Source organism: Anolis carolinensis, chromosome 1, assembly GCF_035594765.1.
Source record: "Anolis carolinensis isolate JA03-04 chromosome 1, rAnoCar3.1.pri, whole genome shotgun sequence".
NCBI lineage: Eukaryota > Metazoa > Chordata > Lepidosauria > Squamata > Dactyloidae > Anolis > Anolis carolinensis.
Genome location: NC_085841.1, coordinates 8,304,808 through 8,325,032, shown reverse-complemented (window position 1 = coordinate 8,325,032; position 20,225 = coordinate 8,304,808). Strand labels below are relative to the sequence as shown.

The 20,225-nt window shown below is 43.0% G+C and overlaps 1 long non-coding RNA gene across 1 annotated transcript; it reads right to left on the bottom strand.

The window, feature by feature from the left end:
• Nucleotides 1-4,541: 4,541 nt before the first annotated feature.
• LOC134296045 (uncharacterized) lies at nt 4,542-8,921 on the bottom strand. Its single transcript, XR_010002611.1, has 3 exons — nt 8,806-8,921; nt 7,360-7,498; nt 4,542-4,850 (listed from the first exon to the last, which is right to left on the bottom strand). It is a non-coding gene; the product is annotated as an uncharacterized LOC134296045 (long non-coding RNA).
• Nucleotides 8,922-20,225: the final 11,304 nt, after the last annotated feature.

The following is a 20,225-nucleotide window of genomic DNA, read 5'->3' as shown; positions in this document are numbered from 1 at the left end:
AGCCAAATCACAATCAAAATGAAATAACCTTTGTGTTTCCCCATATAGTCAGTGAGAAGCATTGGATTTATGGCATGGGTTTTTGTTCAAAATAGAGTCTGTTCTCCTTTTGAAAACTGCAGAGGATGCAGCTTTGGTTCTGTTTTCCATTGAAAGAAGCTAACAAATGAATCCATTAATTAACAGTCATATAATTTTTTATTAATCCAAGATTGTATAAGTATTGAGATCTTTATATCTGATTCAATGTACTGCCGCTCGATCCCCCACACCGCCCATCATGCTGTATATTTCTGTTCACAAGAATTTGGAATTTTAACAGGAAATCCATTATCTTACTGCAGACTTTATCGGAAGTGATCAACCTGGATGAAATATTCCCCATTTCAAGAAGAAGGATCCCATCAGCTTCCTTGTCTTATTCACTGTCCATTTTCCTCCATAAAATGTTACTATGACATGAAGATGCTGCTTCAAGGACAGGCTGAATACTTCAATAATAAAATATAATTATTACAAGTGTGAAATATATTTGGAATCAATATTTCTTTGTCTTCACTGCTGTTAAAGAATTTATGTTTTTGTGATCTATAATCCATTTGGGTTTTCAAAATATACACCAGTTACATGAAAAGAGTTTTCCGCCAACAGCTTTCTATAATGCTACAGCCCTTTATCGTTCAATTGCTCATTCACATATATTTGGTTTCTTCCTTAATACTTCAATTGAAGACACTTCCAAAATCTAATGATTAATGCAGATTAGAAGAGATTTTCTAAAAGTCAGTAAACATTGTCTAAAATAGTTCAAAAAATTAATACACGTAAACCATTGAAAAATAAATGACCAAAATCAAAGACAGCATTCTTTAGAAAACCAATTAGATTCAGTTGGATATGCAGGATGACTAATCCCTAGCCCATATACAGAAACAGCAATGCAAAGTACTGGGATAACAAAGGACACAACTTACTTTTTGGTTCCATCTGAAAACAAGGTTGGCAGCCATACAATAAAACAACCGCACCATTAAACCAATTAAAAGCATTTGAATCCATACAACAAGTTAAATCACGTGATCCATAGATGTAGCCCGGGGCAGTTCCATAAGTCAATTACACATCTTTTGTATCTAATTATTGCACTAGATTTTCAAAGGCTTGATCAAAGAGCCACGTCTTTACTTTTTTTGTGGAAGGTCAGGAAGGAGGGAGCTGATCTAATTTCTCTGTGGAGGGAGTTCCATAGCCAAAGGGCCACGACCGAGAAAGCTCTGTCTCTCATCTTCACCAATCATGCCTGAAAAGAAGGCGGAGCCGAGAGCAGGGCCTCTTTGGATGATCTTAAACTCCGAGAGAGGGCATGAGATAAAGTGCAGGATGTGTGATTACTATGTAGGGCAACTAGGGGCTAAATATCGTCAAAGGCTTGATTGCAGAGCCATGTGTTCAAGTCACTACGAAAGGAGGACAGTGTGAGATCATGTCTAATCTCCCTGGGGAGGGAGTTCCAAAGCTGGGGGGCCACCACCGAGAAAGCCCGCTACCATGTCCCCATCAACCACAATCGTGGCAGTGGTGGGACCGCGAGGAGGGCCTCCCCAGCAGGTCTTAGAGCCCGTGTCTGTTCATGGGGGGGGGGGATGCGGTCATGAAGATAGGCAGGACCCAAGCTATTTAGGGCATTATAAGTTATAACTAGCACTTTGAATTTGTATCAGAAATTTATAGGCATCCTATGGAGATACTTTTATAATGGCATCGTGTGCTTCCTATATGTGGGTTTGGTTAATAGCCTGGCTGGGGATCTTTGGACCAGTTGCAGTTTCCAAGCCATCTTCAAAGGCAGCCCCACATAGAGCGCATTACAGTAATCCAGTCTTGATGTAACTAAGGCATGGACCACTGTGGCCACGTCTGAATTCTCAAGGTATGGTTGCAGCTGACAAACAAGCTTTAATTTTGTAAGGGCCCTCCCGGCCACTGCCGACATCTGAACTTCAAGTGTCAGCACTGAATCCAGGGGGACCCCCATACTGTGGACCTGTGTCCTCAAGGGGAGTGTAACCCCACTGAGCACAGGTTGCCACCCTATACCCTGATCAACCTCACAACTGACCAGAAGGACCTCTGTTTTGTCTGGATTAAGCTCCAGCTTGTTAGCCCTAATACAGTCCATCACAGCAGCCGGGACCTGGTCCAGGATCCAAGGGGCTTCCTTGCAATTCGGTGAAAAGGATTAATAGAGTTGTGTGTCATCTACGTAGAGATGGCACTGAACTCCAGAACTCTGGATGATCTCTCCCAACGGTTTCATATTGTTAGGGATTCCTCTTCTTCAGAAGACGAAGGGGAGCAGGAAAGTGTTCATGAATTTGAGGGTGAGTTGGAATCGGAGGAGAGTTTGCAAGTACCCTCATTCCAGGAGAGGCGAAAGGAAACAGAGCACAGACGTCATTCAGCTAGATTAGCTGCCAGATTTTTTTTTTTGTGTCAAGAGCAACTTGAGTCGCTTCTGGAGTGAGAGAATTGGCCCTCTGCAAGGACGTTGCCCAGGGGACACCTGGATGTTTTTACCATCCTTGTGGGAGGCTTCTCTCATGTCCCCACATGGAGCTGGAGCTGATAGAGGGAGCTCATCCGCGCTCTCCCCGGATGGGATTCGAACCTGGCAGCTTTCAGGTCAGCAACCCAACCTTCAAGTCATTTAGTCCACTAGGCCATGTGTGGGCTCCAGCTGCCAGAAATGCAACTGAGTAATTAGGAACTGCTTTAGCAGCTGTGAGAGGACTCAGAGCTATAAAGCAGAAGCAAGTGCAGTCAGCTCTTGCTGGTAACAAATTGACTCTAATGCCTTCACTTCACTCCCCTTGTACCTGCTTCGAGTCTGCATCTGGATTTATTGCTGTTTCTTTGTCTGAAGTAAGACTGCTGTTTGATTTGGGAGTTTATCGGAGACTGTATTTGCCCTATGATTTCTTTGTTTCTTTTTGTATTATTCCACTGAATGTGTTGTACTTTATGTTTTGCTGAAGTAAAGCAGTTTTCATTTACAAACCACAGTGTTTTAAGGCTGTTCTTGAAAGACAAAACAGGACACATATAGAAATTAAAAATCATTCGGGATATAATGGAACCTTGGGGGTCCCCACAGATCAAAGGCCAAGGGTCCTAGCAGGTATTCCCCAGCTTCACCAACTGGGTATGATCCTCCAGGAAGTAGCAGAGCCACTTTAGAGCAGTGCCCCCAAAACCCATTCCGGAAGGATATTTGAATAACTTTCCGGAAAGTGTCCAATCTCCCCTACTTGGGCAAAGTCTGACAGTGGATGATGGGATGCAGAGTGGATTCCAAAAACATCATCCTCGCCTCACCTCCTTCTCCAGACTGTATTCCCATGCTGAGAAAACAGCACTGGTCAAACAAAACTCCAGCAGACGAAGTCCAAATGTTGATTAAACTTTATTTACATGGCTATATACAAATAGAGTCAATTGCCATAAGTCCCAGACACATGGCAGTGTTTCTTCGGCAATGGAGCCATTCAGTTCTCAGTCCATCCTCCGAGAAAGCTCACGCCGAACTCCACAGATAAGATAACACACACATTCCTCTGTCCAGAGGAAGTTCCAACCCTCGAAGGCAGGAAATCAATCCTGATAGGTCATAACAATCACAACAGGCTGTCAGTCAAAACTAGCCTGCTGTTAACTATTTCATTACTGAAAATACACACTCTAGCTCATCAGCAGTAAAAACTTGATTTACATTTCATACAAATACAACCATACTCCAACAAAGTCGTGGAACATGTGGTTGCCTCACAGCTTGAGGGATTTTTGGAAGACACGTATTATCTAGATTCAGCACAGTCTGGTTTCAGAATGGGTCATGGAACTGAAACAGCCTTGGTCTCCTTAGTGAATGATCTCCACAGAGAGCTCGACAGGGGGAGTGTGCCACTGTTGGTTCTCCTTGACCTTTCAGCGGCCTTCGATACTGTAGACTATGGAATCCTTCTGGGATGCCTCATAGGAATGGGCCTTAAGGCTACTGTGCTGCATTGGTTCCAGTCCTTCTTGAGGATCGTGCCCAGAAGTCAATGTTGGAGGTTACTGCTCGGCTCCACAGCCATTGTCATGTGGTGTCCCGCAGGGCTCAGTACTGTCCCCCATGTTGTTTAACATCTATGTGAAGTCGTTGTGTGAGATCATCTGGAGTTTTGGAGTTCCGTGTCATCTGTACGCAGATGACGTCCAACTCTACTACTCCTTTTCACCAGCTACTAAGGAGGCTGTTTAGGTCCTGAACTAGTGCCTGGCTGCGTCAAGATGGATGAGGGTGAACAAACTGAAGTTGAATCCAGACGAGACAGAGGTCAGTCGCAAAACCAAACAAGGTATAGGGTTACAGCCTGTGCTGGATGGGGTCACACTCCCCCTGAAGGTGCAGGTTCTGTCGCAACCCTGAACAGAGTTTCTTATTATAAACAGCTACTCACTATGCTCATTGTCAGTCAATCCGGAGTCAAAGCCAAAGTAGAGTCAAACATCAAACCATGCAGGGATAATCCAATAGGCATAGTCAATAGTCCAGTCCAAAAGTTCTCAACAGAGATATAGGAACAGAAAACCAAACACACACTCCAACAACACAGAAGATGTGTTTATTTAGATTATTGTATGATTTGCATTGAAAGCATGTACACATGATCATTCTTTCTGTTCTTGAAGCAGAATCTCCATACCATGGCAACATAATATTGTGAAGAAGACGGGACAATGGATCAGCAGTCAAAGCATTGGTAAGGCAAGATGTTTCTCCCTGAGTCAATCACTTTTTACCAAATCTGCAGAAAGATAATGGATTTTCTGTTGAAATCTCCTGTACTAATATAAGGAATACATATACTAACTGTTGATAGACGGGTCATATCTCAGTATATATAAAATGTTTATTTGATAAGAATACAGATCCCAGTAAGGTGGCCTTTTGCAGTTGACAGATCGTGATTTTGTCAATGATTATGATGATGATGATTAATGGAACAGTTCTTTAGTTCTGTTCCACACTGAAAAGAACTTTTAAAATCCTTTGAAACTTCCAAAATGATATCTGTCTATGTTTTTAAACAATCCCATGCTTAGAAAAATCTCTTAAATTAAGTTTGTCTGTCCCCTGGCTGAAATATTCAGGTTAATGAGAATTCTACAATATTACATCAATAAAATGTTGGTTCATAAACCATAATAAGTTATGATTTATGAACTTTTTATGGGTTAGGAAGTCTGTTCCTCACTTCATCAGGAGGAAGGGATTTATCAAAAGGGAAAAATGTCCCATTAGCTATAATATGTACCATTTAGCTACAATAAACTGAGTGAGGTTTACCTGAAAACACTTCCTAATTCAAGAGTGAGCATAATCTGTTTGCACCACATAACGACTTCCAGAATTATTATGATGTTTATGATGATGATGTTTTTTATAGGCTGCTTTTTCTCTCCACAAGGTATCTCATAGCGACTTACAATTTAAAATATACAATTTTACAAGCATTAAAAGAGACTTAAATATAACAATGGGATTTTTTAAATCAGTTTTTGTTTCGTGTCAGGAGAGACTTGAGAAACTGCAAGTCGCTTCTGGTGTGAGAGAATTGGCTGTCTGCAAGGATGTCAAAATCAGATAAATCCATAAAAACATATTCAGAGCTAAAAACCACAGCACCCTCTGACGTGATCTTAAAAGCCTTCTTCTTTAAAAGCCTGTCTGAATAAAAAGGGTTTAGCCTACTGCTGGGTTACACTGCTGTGCTTCTGAACTTGCTGACCGAAACACTGGCAGTTCGACTCTGGGGAGCGTGATGAGCTCCCACTGTTAGCTGCAGTTTCTGCCAACCTAGTAGTTCGAAAACATGCAAATGTGAGCAGATCAATAGGTACCGCTCTGGTGGGAAGGTAATGGCGCTCCATGCAGTCATGCCGGCCACATGACCTTGGAGGTGTCTACAGACAACGTCGGCTCTTCAGCTTAGAAATGAAGATGAGCACCAACCCCCAGAGATGGACATAACTGGCTTTAATGTCAGGGGAAAACCTTTCACTTTACCTACCTGCTGCCAGAAGGACGGGAAAGGTGCATTTTGGCTTACCTGTGAAGAGGGGAGTTCCAGAGCCAGGGGCATTTGCCACCGAGAAGGAAGGCCTGCTCTCTCATTCCCACCAACCAAGCTTGAGTGGGAGGTGGGACCAAGAGAGGGGCCTCTCCTGAAAGGAATCTCAGGACCTGGGTAGGTTTGCACAAGGAGATGGGGTCAGCCAAATAGCCTTGACCTGAACCATCTGATTATTGATTCCTGCAGCTCCTCTGCGCTTGGGTCCCCTTCACCACTTGCATCCCAAGACAAGGAACCCTGCTTTAATTAAATCTTGCCTTGGTATTTCAGTGGTATGAAGCTGTGTTGACTTCTTCCTCCCGAGCACTGTGTGTGTCCTCACCACTTGTGTTTCTGTTCTTCTTCACCACTTTTTCTCAGCCCCCTTCCCACCCTCCTTCACTCTCAATGCCATATATTAGATTCAAACTACAGGAAAAGAAATTCCACCTAAACATTAGGAAGAACATTCCCGAAGGTAAAGACCTTGTGGGCAGTGGAGCATGCTACCTGGAATGGTGGTGAAATTTCCTCCTATGAAGTTTTATAAACAAAGGCTGGGTGGACATTGTCAGGAGTGCCCTGGTTGTGTCTCTCTACATAGCACAATGGGGCTTGGACTGGATGGCCCTTGGAATCTCGGGCTGTGGCGCAGGCGGGAGAGCAAGCCAGCTGCAATTAACTGCAATGAATCACTCTGACCAGGAGGTCATGAGTTCGAGGCCCGCTCGGAGCCTATGTTTGTCTTGTCTTTGTTCTGTGTTAAAAGGCATTGAATGTTTGCCTGTATGTGTAATGTGATCCGCCCTGAGTCCCCTTCGGGGTGAGAAGGGCGGAATATAAATGCTGCAAATAAATAAATAAATAAATCTCTTTCAACTTTATGATTATGTTGATTTATCCAATTGACAGTAGACCTACTGAATAAATTGTTGAATTGTGAATCAATACCTTCAATTGATTCACAATTCACCACAGCAAATCAATACGCTGCAGTGGTGCAGCGAGTTAAACTGGTAAGCTGTACTACTTGCTGAGCAGAAGGTTGGTGGTTCAAATCTGCAGACAGGGTGAGCTCCCATTGTCAGCCCCAGCTTCTGCCAACCTAGCAGGTCGAAAACAGGCAAATATGAGCAGATTGATAGGTACTGCTTCGGCAGGAAGGTAGCTTGATGTTAAAAGAAAATAAAAGATATCTTACGGTAAGCAACATAGGGTGTCTGGACCACAGTTTCCCATGGCAGGATAGGGTGTACCGCATTCAGAGTCAGAAGTACAAAATCCTTTAATTTGACTGCACTCCTCAGCATTAGCTGCAACCGCCTCAAAACAGATACATCCTGGAGAGAGAAAACATTTTAGGATTTCCCTTGCATTTGGCTCATAGGACACTATATCTCCTGTGGAACAGAAAGCCATCTGCATCTACCTATAACAACAATGCCAACCTAGAAAGAGAAATTCTGAATGTCAAGATGCTTTAAATACAATGACCGGAATCCTATTGGTCAGTCACAACAAGAATAAACAAGACCATTGAATAAAATTGCTGAATTGTAAATCAACAGATAGCTGGTGCAATTTGACATTTCTTCCATAATGGCAAAACAACACAATTGTTTTATTCATTCTGGTCCCACCTTTCTCCCATTAACAGGACTCAAGGGAATTATCTGAAAGTGTAATGAGTTTACATGGACATATGATGACAATAGGATTCTGGTAATCTTTTATGACTTTTCCAATAGTGCTGTAAGGATGATGCCTATTATCACTTCCATGATGAACATGAGAAATGAGAAATGAAAAGGAATATATGTTCAAAGGATTTGCCAGAAGCACCAGTCAGTGGTGGAGATAGATGGATTCCACTACTTCCATTTCACGTTGCTGGATTTGAGCTCTATTATGCCTGTTTTTCTCCTATTAGCCCTACCATTTAGTCCTGATGCTTGCTGATGTGTTCTATAAATGTTATTTTACTGTTATTGTTTTAATTATATGTGCTGTCATCGTATTGTTTTATCTGTTGATTGGGCTTGAACCAGTCCGAGTCCCTCAGGGAGATGGAAGCGAGTTATAAATAAAGTTTTATTATATTGTATTATTATTTTCCCTATATTTTGGATCTCCTAAACATGGAGGACATGTCCCATTCTTTTCTTTCTTTCTGTAGTATCAATGCATGCACCAGAGTTGGAAATTAAGGCATTTTGTGAGGTCATTTTATATTTTATCCAATGTAGACCCCAACTAGAAGCCCTAGGTGAGGCAGCAGGTTAAACCACTGACTGCTGAACTTGCTGACCGAAAGTTCAGAGGTTTGAATCCAGGGAGTGGGGTGAGCTCCTGCTGTTAGCCCCAGCTTATGCCGACCTAGGAGTTCAGAAACATGCAAATGTGAGTAGATCAATAGGTACCACTCTAACAGGAAGGCAACGGTGTTCCATCAAGTCATGCCGGTCGTAGTACTGACCCAGGAATCATATAGTAAGGGATTAGAAGAGGAAAAAAATTACCTTGGAGGCTAGATATGACATGGGAGCCATTTTGACTCCATTCCAAAATCTGTTGGGCCTCCCGCACCGCTTTGTTGTATTTCTAGTTTTCCTTCAATATTCTGCTTCTAATTTTGAGATATGCTTACCTGGAGAAAACAAGACCATCAACACAAGGAGAGCAATGGGAAGATTTCTAAGCTGCATGACTTTAGATTGACTGGGATATAAAATTGAAACCAGACACCAAGACCAAGATAGAGTGCTATGACGTTCCTGTGTCACCCTAAAACCTGAATGCACACTTATTTATATATCACTTAAAGGGTAGCTTTGTACATTAATATTACTGATGTCCAACGTGTTATGGCTGAATCACCAGACATTTTGATCCTCAATATTCCATGGTGTTCCAGGAAAGAGGTTAAGCAAGCATCATAAACTAATATCACTACTTTTTATCAGTTTATAATCACTGGATTAGAAATGTTTTATTTTCCCAACATATTTTCCTCGTATTTGTCATATCTGTGATTCTGCTTTCTTCTTTGTCAGTGCCAGGTTAAAACTGATAAACTGATTTGAATAGCCCATCTCAATTGATACATGAACAACATCAAGGTTCTAAAAGTCACAGGGATTGAATTATTCCTTTCTGTCCTAGGTGAGCTTCGAAAGAAGCTGATAGCATCACACTCCAGAACTGCAAAGTCCACTGTCAAACAGCTCTTACCTTCAAGACGTTTCTCCTACTGATTAAGTGGAATTCCTTTTAATGCAATTTGAATCCATTGCTCATTGTCTCAGTCTTTGGAAAGCAGAAAACAAGCTGACTCCATCTTCAAGTTTTTTCTTAATTTTCAGAATGAATCTCTGTATCTTCAGTTTGAACCCATCTGTGTCCAAGTCTCTTCAAAACCAGAAAACAGCTTGGCTCCATCTTCAATAGGACATCCTTTCAAAAACTTATACATGGTTACCATGTCACCATCCATTTCACGGTAAATGTAATATATCACAAGGCAAGGTTTGAATACCCACCTTCCTTTCTTCCTGCCTTCCAAATTCTGACTAAATCAGAACAGAGTGGAATGATTACTTCCTTTGATTTGGAACCCATATTTCTATTGAGATAGTAAAAATTGCATCAACTTTTTGTCCTCTCCAAGCATACTGTTGATTCATATCAAGTTTGTAGTTTACTAAGACCTCTAGTTCTTTTTCAAATGACATAATGTACCTCTTGGTATCTTCTTTGGCTGGCACTCCATGTTTTCTTGAAGAATAACCCCTTGAGAATATTTCCAATCAAATTTTGAAGCCATTTAAAACATTTGGCTAGAACTCTTTGCAATCATGGGTTAGATCCAATGTGATAATTCGCGTTGGAACCCCGTTCACAAATCGGATTATATACGATTTTAATCCAATTTACGAAGGATCCGACGATTTCGCTTATACCTATTATATAGGTATCTGATAAACTATGTATAACGGACATACTAACACAGGCAATTACTCAAGACACACAGAAAAAAAATCACAGTTTGGTCTTCAATGATACATTTTATGAAACAAGAAAAAATAAATTGGTTAGAAGAAATTACATATTGAAGTAAAACATGTCCCCTAGAAGATGAGACATGAAGAGGGAATAGCAATAATGCAAAACTAGAGAACAAGACAAAGAGGAATACCCACGGAGAAGATTGGTAGTTAATTCTTTTTTTCTTTTTCTTTTTTTGTTTTCTTTTTTTTCCTTTTCCACTCTTCCTTTATATGCATTTTTAAACATTTTTACTATTCTATTTTATTAAATACTATCTTATTCTGACAATAAAAAATATTTTGAAAAAAGGAAAGAATCCAGATACATAAATCAAAGGAATCCAAATATTTCAAAACAACTGACATATTTATCAGATTTCAGTGGTGTTATATCCAGACACTGCCACAGAGGAAAGCAGAGGGCATTGTATGATGAATTAATGGAAAATATAAAAACCAATAAAATATTCTTTCCAGTCCATTGAACCCTGAATATCTTCACATCTACTGACAGTGCTTGACTTATTTTCTAGAACATCACATGTTGTTGAGCAGCAAGGAACCCAGTGTTTCCACCATTATGTGAATGACATCAAGAACATCAATGCACAGGGCCCTATATATGGATTTCCCTCCAGATGGGTGAATCGCAGAGAAATTTGTTAGCCTCTAATCTTGGCTTTGGTCTTTTACTTGATATCTTTGTCAAATCTGAGTTATGAAACTTAGAACAATTTCCATTGCTTTCCTTGCCTTAATGCTCTTGTGTTCTCCAGGTAAGACATGCACCACAATTGAAACCAGAACACTAAAGAAAAACCTGAATGGTAATGAAATCAAGGATGGCATATAATTTGAGTCACATCAGGTGATCAAAAGAATTTTTCTCCTTCTCCTCTAGCTTTTCCCAATTTGAAGGATACCTTTTGGTAGTGCCAATGGGAGTAGACTCATTGAATCAATTGCTAAATGATGAATCAGCACTAATTCCATGGTTTATTCTAGTTAGGACTGCCGATCGGATATGGGCCAGTGATGTGGCAATAATGCTATTTGCAATGTCTATATTGCTGATGTTGTTGTTGTTGTTGTTGTTGTTGTTGTTGTTGTTGTTGTTGTTATTTGTACCCTGTTTTTTCTCACTACAAAAGAGACTCATAGCGGTAAGCTTATTTAATAGAAATTGTTTTACAATTATTAGTGCATAAAGAAAAGTTTGGGGACATGTACTGATATGTGTACGGGATAAGCTATGTGTTGACTCACCATTTAACAAGCAATTAAATGTTCTTTAAGTTAACTGACCAATTGGGTTCAGGTCACTGTATTTTAAGCATTTGAATATTCAAAAGGTATTGTTCTCACAGTTAGTAAATGACATTCTGTATTACAGAAGATGCAAGAAACAACCCATTCTTATGGTGTCTTATGGGCCGGAAGGAAGGAAATAATAATTAATTTTCTCTTTCTCTCTAGGGCTTGCTTATTATGATATATATGCTGATTCTATATGTAAAAACCCAAATGCATATTGTATTGAGGCACCTACATGCCTTCACGGCGACCCAGTGGGAACATGTGGCACTGGAAGAATATGCTGTCTGTAAGATTTTATTTTTCCCATTAATATCTTTTTAGTTCAAAATAACCATGTATTCAGTTTCTCAAATCCCCATTTGTGTGTGTGTGTGGTTTTTTGCAGGAAGCGGTCCTGAAGCAATAATGATCACAACAGATTCCAGATTAATTCACAGTCTTTTCCCACAAAATGTTACAATGGTATAAAGACAAAGAGAGCCTCGATTGTTTGCTTACCTTTACTCTTAAAAATGTAGAACAATCTGAATAAACATAAATATTTATCTGTTAAATATATCTGGTATTTCTATTTCCTTATTTATGTTGCTGTGAGAGAATTTATGTTCTTATGATCTGGTGTCCATAACAGTTTTGACATGTCTATTGTGTACCATTCTGAGAAAGTTTTCTGCCATTGACTCCTATAACATAGAATCACTGTTATGCTAACTAATCCTTCCTTCCTTCCTTCCTTCTTCCCTCCCTCCCTCCCTCCCTCCTCCCTCCCTCCCTTCCTTCCTTTCTTCTTTCCTATACAGTCTGTACTGGAACTCAGAACAATTTATATAAAATATATGATCAAAGAAGAAACTAAAGCATCTGTAAAACCTATTTTACCAATTTCGGGTTAACATAGCTACAAAAAATAAAACATTTAAAAACAATTTTAAAATAAAAGACCAAATCAAAAGACAACACAATGCAAGAATTCTGGACAGAAATATTCCTTCCTGTGCTGAAAATGCTATTTTGTGAACATACCATACCACCCCATTTTGGATTGATTAAGGTATAAATTGCAAAGGTTTGCTGAACACAGAGGGAATGTGAGAGCTGGAAGAGATCTCAAGGGTCATCCAGTCCAATCCTTCTGCCATGGAAGACAACACAATCAAAGCCTTCTCAACATCCAGCCTCTGTTTAAAAAACCTCCAATGAAGAAGACTCCATTGCATATTTATTTATTTTATTTATTTATTTTTCAAACTTATATGCTGCCACTCCCCTAGGGCTCGGAGCGGCTTACAAGAACCGGCTAAAATCAACAATTTAAAAAACATTTTAAAAACATCTTTTTTTAAAAAAAAACATCTTAAAAACATCCTAAAAGCACCTCAAAAGCCTGCCGAAACAGGTGTGTCTTACATGCCCTGCGGAAGGCCAAAAAGTCCCGCAAGGCACGAACTTCAGGTGGCAAGGTGTTCCACAGAGATGGCGCCACTACTGAAAAGGCTCTGCGTCTAAGTTGCAGTTAGACACAAGGTCTTAAAACTGGGGACTTCCAGCAGGTCTTGGTCCTCAGAACGGAGGGATCTCTGGGGTTTGTAGGGGGTGAGGCGGTCCCTCAGGTACATCGGCCCTGGACCATGTAAGGCCTTGAAGGTAAGCACCATCACTTTGAAAGTGATCCGGTGCTCAATTGGTAACCAGTGCAGCTGCCGTAAGATTGGTGTTATGTGGCATCTTATCGGGACTCCTGCAAGGAGCCGGGCAGCTGCATTTTGCACCGATTTGAGCTTCCGGATCACCGACACAGGAAGGCCAATGTAAAGGGAATTACAGTAATCCAGTCTCGAGATGACTGTAGCCTGGATCACTGTAGCCAGGTTGTCCCTAGATAGATAGGGGGCTAGCTGTCTAGCCTGCCGAAGATGAAAAAAGGCAGTTTTGGTAACGGCGGAGACCTGAGCCACCATCGTCAATGAAAGGTCCAAGAGGACTCCCAGACTCTTTACTAGTGAAGACGGGCGTAGCACTTCGCCATCCAGGGTTGGCAACTGGATATCCCCACTGCCCGGTCGGCCCAGCCATAGGATCTCCGTCTTTGCTGGATTCACCCTCAACCTACTGGAACGCAACCATCCAATAATGGCCTCGAGGCACTGGTGAAAACTGTCAGGTACAGACTCCGGTTGGCCTTCCATCTTTAACAAAAGCTAAGTGTCGTCAGCATATTGATAACACTCGAGCCCGAAATCTCGGACCAGCTGAGCAAGTGGTTGCATATAGATGTTAAACAACAGAGGGGAGAGAATGGTCCCCTGAGGAACCCCACAATGTAGAGGGGACCTCTCAGAGACCAGGCCTCCCCTCTCTACTCGCTGTCCACGGTTGTGAAGAAAGGAGGCCAGCCAATTTAAAGCTGTCCCCCTAACTCCAGCAACGGCAAGGCGGTGGGTCAGAAGATTGTGATCGACTGTGTCAAATGCTGCTGTGAGATCCAATAACACAAGCAACACCGACCAGCCCCGGTCAAGCTGGCATCGGAGATGATCTGTGATGGAAACCAATACAGTCTCTGTCCCATGCCCCGCACGGAAGCCAGACTGGAAAGGATCTAGTCTGGCTGTGTCGTCTAGGAACTGCTGCAGCTGCACCGCTACTGCCCTCTCAATCACCTTGCCCAGAAATGAAAGATTCGAAACTGGGCGGTAGCTGGAGGGAACCAAACGATCTAAATCTGGTTTTGTCAGCAGAGGAGAGACCACTGCCTCTTTTAATCCCTCTGGAAAGACTCCTTGCTCAAGGGAGCTGTTTATTATCTTCAGCAGCAGGTCATGTAATCCCTCCAAGCAGGATTTTACCAACCAAGAGGGACACGGGTCGAGGGAGCAAGTGGTCGGTCTAGCTGCAGCTATGAGCCTATCGAGAGCCTCTGCATCCAGTGGGATGAACTGCTCGAGGGTGGGCCCAGCAAGTGGCCACGGAGTCTCAAGTTCTCTCATTGTATCAGTTGTGGCGGGGAGGTCCCGGCGTAGTAGTGAGATCTTGTCAGCAAAATAGCTTTGAAAAGCCTCGGCTGAAGGGGCCTGATCATCACTTTTTGGGTTGGTAGGAACCGTCGTTAGAGATCTAATTATTTTGAACAATTTTGCCGGGCGTGAGCTGGCGGACTCTATCAAAGAGGCATAGTATACTCGCTTTGCTTCGATGGTAGCATGCTCATAGGACTCCATAAATGCCCTGTAAGCTGATCTCGAAGCTCTGTCATGAAGTTCTCGCCACATGCCCTCTAGCCGTCTCTTTTCCCGCTTCATCGATCGAAGTTCCTTGGTGAACCAAGGAGACCGATTTCGGCGGGGTTGGAGAGGGCATCTAGGGGTGATCTCGTCGAGTGCATTGGACAGCCTGATGTTCCACGTGTCCACCTGCACATCGATTGAGTCGCTGACAGGCTCCAGATCCTTCAGAGCATTCTGGAACCTACTAGGTTCCATAAGTCTTCTTGGGCGAGCCCAAATCGGCTCGGCGCCCTTGCCAGGTGGGTAGGCATGCTCCAGCCTGACTCTCAGGGCACAGTGATCCGACCATGGAACCTCTAAAATAGAGGCTTGGGTCACTTGAATTCCTGTGCTGAAGATCAAGTCTAGCGTGTGTCCTGCTTGATGCGTGGGCCCAGTACTGCAGAGCAAGAGTCCTAGTGTCTCCATGGTAGACACTAGGTCCATAGCCGCTGCTGAGCAAGAGTCTGTATCAGCGTGGACATTGAAGTCCCCCAGGACAACAAGTCTGGGGAACCTCAAGGACCACTCCGACACAGTCTCGAGCAGCTGGGATAGGCTGTCTGCTGGTGCACTAGGCGCACGGTACACCAGCAGAAAGGCCAGGCTCTCAGGGGAATCCCACACCAGACCAACACATTCAGTGCCAGAGATGTCCACAACAGGAACTGCCCTAAGAGAAAAGCTTTCTCGGGAGAGCATAGCCACCCCCCCCCCCCGCCTCCCACTCCGCATCTGGTGGGTGATTACATAACCTGGAGATGTTATTTCCTGGAGTAGGATCTCGTCCCCCTCTTGGATCCAGGTTTCAGTGATACACACTAGGTCAGCTCCCTGGTCAGTAAGAAAATCTCTGATAGTAGCAGTTTTATTCCTTATGGACCTAGCATTCACCAACACCAGGGTAGGAGGGGAGGAAACTGGTCGCCTCTCATAGGTGCACTTGGGGATAGGCCGCAGGTCAGAGGGGGGCCGAGTCTTCCGTCGACTCAGCCTCCCTCTAATATTCGGCCTGAGCCTACCGTCATATCTCCCCCTCCCAGAGATCGTAGGAATTCCCATACACAGACCTACTTCTCTTGGGGGGCTGTACAGCAGAAGCTAAGTGCCCAATGTTCGACTGGCCCCCTGAAAAGGAGATGGGGCATGGCCAATTACCAAGTGGTCATAAATAGAGCCCTCAGAGTAATGAGGGGCAGGTGTAAAGGCCAGAACACCCGGCCAGCATTGTGGGTGGGGGGTGATCTAGGGGACGTCAAGTCTAGGTTCCCTCGAGAGTGTTGGGATAAGTTCTTAACTCCACCACACTGGGAGGTCACTCTCTCTTTTATGTCCACAGTTCTAATACTCAAATCCCAGGTACTAGTGTTTTGGGGGAGTGCTCCCTTCTCCATATTAACAGATCTAGAACCACTTGGCGGAACATTGGCCAATTTGTGGGAGAAGGTAGTAGTTGCAGGTCTTGTCCGGTTACCGAATCCTACTCCCCAGAAGATTCTAGTCTTAAATTTCTTTTGATGACAGCCACGTCTCTGAGACCTACGATTTGGAGGTTTACCGGTTCCCATCATTGTATATTTGTCCATGTCTGGGGCTTCAGGTTCTCCAGAGTCTGTTGTCAGACCATCTTGGCCCGCTGCCAATCCAGCACTCTGCAAAGCGCCAGGAACTCCCTCTGCTAGAAAAATAATTTGTTCTGGCTTCTCACCAGAAGTCCGGCGCATATCATGGCAGCATTTCTGTCTCCAGTCGGGGTGACCCGCACGCCTGTGCTGAAGCTTTTTGGGGTTTGGAGAAGAAGGCATGAGCTCACCGATGGCGTCCCCAAGGCCAGCCGCCATCTTTGGTGCTTGCCTCTTTGACAGGGAGAGGCAGCGACGTCGTTGGGGGCTTCCACAAAAGGGGGGCACTGAAGGAGAGACAGGCACCCGTCCAAGGATCTCTGTCACATCCAATGCCTCCACTTCAGGCAGAGAGGGCCAGTCCTTTTCCTGTCTGGTGGTCCCAGGGGGTCCCTGCCCAGACCAGGGACATGGGTTGGTTGGCCCAAGATCGAGAGGGCATCTGCCACAGTTGGACAGCTATTACCAAAAAGAAAATTTCTATGATCATTTAGGTGGAATCTCTTTTCCTGTAGTTCAAATCCATTGCTCTGTGTCCTAGGCCTTACTGCAGGGGTCCCCAAACTAAGGCCCGGGGGCCGGATGTGGCCCATCAAAGCCATTTATCCGGCCCCCATGTCACAAGGGCAGAAGGGGGTTGGGCTAAATGACCCAAGGGGTCTCTTCTTCTCTTCCAACCATCATCATCATCATCATCATCATCATCATCATCATCATTAACATTGAGGCTGCGTGGCCATCTGTCAGGGGTGCTTTGCTTGTGCTTTTGGTGCACAAAGGCAGAAGGGGGTTGGACTAAATGGCCCAAGGGGTCTCTTCCAACCCTCTTTTTTAATTATTATTATTATTATTATTATTATTAACATTGAAGCTGGGTGGCCATCTGTCAGGGGTGCTTTGTTTGTGCTTTTGGTACACAAAGGCAGAAGGGGGTTGGACTAAATGGCCCAAGGGGTCTCTTCCAACCCTCTTTATTATTATTATTATTATTATTATTATTATTATTATTATTATTATTATTATTATCATTGAGGCTGGGTGGCCATCTGTCAGGGGTGCTTTACTTGTGTGTTTAGTACACAAAGGCTGAAGGGGGATGGACTAAATGGCCCAAGGGGTCTCTTCCAACCCTCCTCCATATTATTATTATTATTATTATTATTATTATTATTATTATTATTATTATTAACATTGAGGCTGGGTGGCCATCTGTCAGGGGTGCTTTGCTTGTGCTTTCAGTGCACAAAGGTAGAAGGGGATTGGACTCAATGGCCCAAAAGGTCCCTTCCAACCTTCTTTTTTATTGTTGTTGTTGTTGTTGTTGTTATTGTTGTTATTGTTGCTGTTGTTGTTGTTGTTGTTGTTGTTGTTGTTGTTGTTATTGCTCAGTGGCCAGCTATAGTCTGGCCCTCCAACAGTATGAAGGATCATGAACTGGCCCCCTGTTTAAAAAGTTTGGGGACCCCTGCCTTACTGGATATGAAGCATCTTTGTACAATGCCCAACTGCATTTTGGTTTCCTGCCTGGTGAGTTCATGGAGTCAGCACAGACTAACTCTGAAAATGTGCACCAAGAAAACAGTGAAATTAACTATATGAAAATAAATGAGTCCCAAGAACTTGATATAGTTAGTTGGTTATCCATGTACCTTGTAGGCCTGTCAAGTGAAATAGGTCCCTACTGGTTACTTTAGATGTATTTCTCACATTGAAATGTCATTATGCATGACCTCTCCTTGACATCCTCCTGGAGCTGCAGATTATTTATTTATTTATTTATTTACAGTATTTATATTCCGCCCTTCTCACCCCGAAGGGGACTCAGGGCGGATCACATTATACACACATAGGGCAAACATTCAATGCCCATAAACACATCAAACAGAGACGGAGACAAACAGACGCAGAGGCAATTTAACCTTCTCCTGAGGGGATGTTCAATTCTGGCCACAGGGGGAGCAGCTGCTTCATCATCCACTCTGACGGCACTTCCTCATTCCAGGTCGTAAATTAGTTAAGCTTGCCTCCCCACTTTTTAAATAAGTGGTGCCTTATTTCCTACTTGATAGATGCAACTATCTTTCAGGTTGCTAGGTCAGCAACAAGCAGGGGCTATTTTTTATTTTTAATTGATGGGTGCTCACCCTGCCACAGGCTGGCCTCGAACTCATGACATCATGGTCAGACTGATTTATTGCAGTTGCTCAACAGCTGTGCCTGCACCACAGCCTGGCTGCCCTCATCTATATCTGCCCCATGCCTCCTTCACAAGGCATTAAAGATGGGGAAAATATGTGGATGGTGGACTGCACATTCTAAAATGAGAACATGAGACTAAATTATCATGGGAGTCTGATCTATGTAGAGAAGCCCAGCCATTCAAAGTCCTTAGCGTGAACTAGGAAAAAATAAAATATCAACTTAATGTTGTCTTTTGTCAGTTCTGCCTCTATCCCAGTGTATGACAATCTCAAAGCAATAAGCACATTTAGCAGAATTCCTGGAGAAGGTGTTACTGACTGACCTTCCTCTGAAGTTGCTTCCACAAAGGTCTAAAATCCACTATAAACTGGCATTTGAAATGCAAATTTCTAGCAAGTTGGCAGTCAAATGGCCAGCCAAGAATGCCACAATTTCAGCGGGTTGTGACTAGATACTAGAGCTGTGCAAAATGATCTTTAGTCCCATAAGTCTTTAGTAATTCGTTAGATTCGTTCAAACGAATCACTATTAAGAAACATGCAGGAAAGGGGAGAAAGTTTAAGAATGCAAATGGAGACAGGCATCAGTAGGTTCTGGAGATTGACCCTCGAGATCATGGATGGCAATCTCGAGAGCCAATCCCCATAGGTCCACATAGGAAGATGCAGACCTTCCAAGAAGGGCCATGCCTCCTCAAGTTTTTTTTTTTAACCTGGAGCAAACCTGGATTTTTAGACTAAACCAGAGTAGCCACAAGCATCTATTTCTGCCTTATTTGACTATTTTAAAGCCTTTGACTGTGTGGATCATAAATTGTGGTATGTTCGTGGTGGTATGGGGATACTAAGTCACTTTGTCTGTCTCCTGAGAAATCTGTATAAATACCAAGTAGCCACAGTAAGAACAGACCACGGAACAACAGACTGGTTCAAAATTGGGAAAGGAGTGCGGCAGGGCTGCATCCTCTCACCCTCCCTATTCAACTTGTATACAGAACACATCATGCGATGTGTGGGGCTTGAGGAATCCAAGGCCGGAGTTAAAATTGCTGGAAGAAACATTAACAACCTTAGGTATGCAGATAATACCACTCTGATGGCTGAAATTGAGGAGGAACTGAGGAGCCTTATCCTCAAGGTGAAAGAAGAAAGTGCAAAAGCTGGGTTGCAGTTAAACATCAAGAAAACCAAGATTATGGCAATGTCTTCAGATTTCCTGGCTGTAATCTTCAGCTGCAGTGATCTTCGTGCCTAGAAAAACAAAGTTTGTCACTGCCTCCAAGTTTTCTCCCTCTATTTGCCAGTCATCAATCGGTCTGGTTGCCATAATCTTGGTTTTCTTGCAGAGGTGCTTTCCTGGTCCAATCTCCGTGTGTCTTGGAAGCACTGAAAATGAAGAAAGCAGAATCACAGATATGACAAGCAGGAGGAAAATATACTAGAACAATAAAACATTTCTAATCCAGTGATTATAAACTGATAAAATGTAGTGATATTAGTTTATGATGCTTGCTTGACCTCTTTCCTGGAACACCATGGAATATTGAGGACCAAAATGTCTGGTGATTCAGCCATAACACGTTGGACATCAGGAATATTAATGTACAAAGCTGCCCTT